Source organism: Tarenaya hassleriana, unplaced genomic scaffold, assembly GCF_000463585.1.
Source record: "Tarenaya hassleriana unplaced genomic scaffold, ASM46358v1 Cleome174, whole genome shotgun sequence".
In the NCBI taxonomy this organism is placed as follows: domain Eukaryota; kingdom Viridiplantae; phylum Streptophyta; class Magnoliopsida; order Brassicales; family Cleomaceae; genus Tarenaya; species Tarenaya hassleriana.
Genome location: NW_010965160.1, coordinates 95,369 through 96,616, shown reverse-complemented (window position 1 = coordinate 96,616; position 1,248 = coordinate 95,369).

The window sequence follows — 1,248 nt, the reverse complement described above, 5'->3', positions numbered from 1 at the left end:
TAGAGTATTGGTCCATACACCTGGTGGAGAGGAAATGGAATCGGAAGGAATGATTCGTGATGTATCGGTTCTGATTGGTATACATGACTTACATGTTCATCTGATAGTGGTACCAATCCAGGGAGGTAGAGTTCGTCTGGATTGTAAGAGAGGTAGAGTTCATCTGGATTGTAAGAGAGGGTATGGATTGGTTATCAAGTCATCGAGCTCATCTGGATTGTAAGAGAGGTAGAGTTCGTTTTGAACAAGAGGGATCTTTGGTACTAGAGTTTGAGGGTGTAAGAAAGACTTCAAGTTTGCCTTTCATTTAAGCAGTGCGGGTAAACCGGCTAATTCAACAAGGGAGTGAGGCGTATTTAGCGGTAATAGAATTAAACGGACCGAAAATATCAAGTAGACTAGAGGATATACCGGTTGTTAATGATTTTCCTGATGTTTTCCCGGAAGTTCTACATGGGATACCTCCTCTAAGAGAGATATCTTTTCCTATTGAGTTGAAACAGGGAGTTGAACCTATCACTAGAGCCCCTTATCGTATGGCTGCTTCAGAAATGACTGAGTCAAAGAAACAATTGGTGGAATTGATTGGAAAAGGTTTTATAAGACCTAGTACTTCTCCCTGGGGTGCTTCTGTACTATTTGTTAAGAAGAAAGATGGGAGTATGAGATTATGCATCGATTATCGAGAATTGAATCAGGTAACAATAAAGAACAAATATCCACTTCCAAGAATTGATGAGCTATTGGACCAACTTCAAGGTGCTAGTTGGTTTTCGAAGATTGATTTACGATCAGGTTACCACCAGATACGTGTTCTAGATGATGATATAAAGAAAACTGCTTTCAGAACAAGGTATGGACACTTTGAATTTGTTGTCATGCCGTTTGGACTTACTCATGCACCTGCAGTTTTTATGGAGTTGATGAACACAACATTCAGGGATTATTTGGACGAGTTTGTTATCATCTTCATTGATGACATCCTTGTGTATTCCAAATCTCGTGAGGATCATATGATACATTTGCAGAAGGTGTTGGAACGCTTAAGGAAAGAAAAGTTATATGCAAAGGTGAGTAAGTGTGACTTTTGGATGCACGAGGTAGGATTTTTGGGGCATGTGGTATCTGCGGAAGGAGTGAAAGTAGATCCATCCAAAGTGTCAACTATAGTTGATTGGGTGAGACCATCTAATGCTACAGAGATTCAAGCTTCCTCGGATTGGCTGGATATTACAGAAAGTTTGTAAA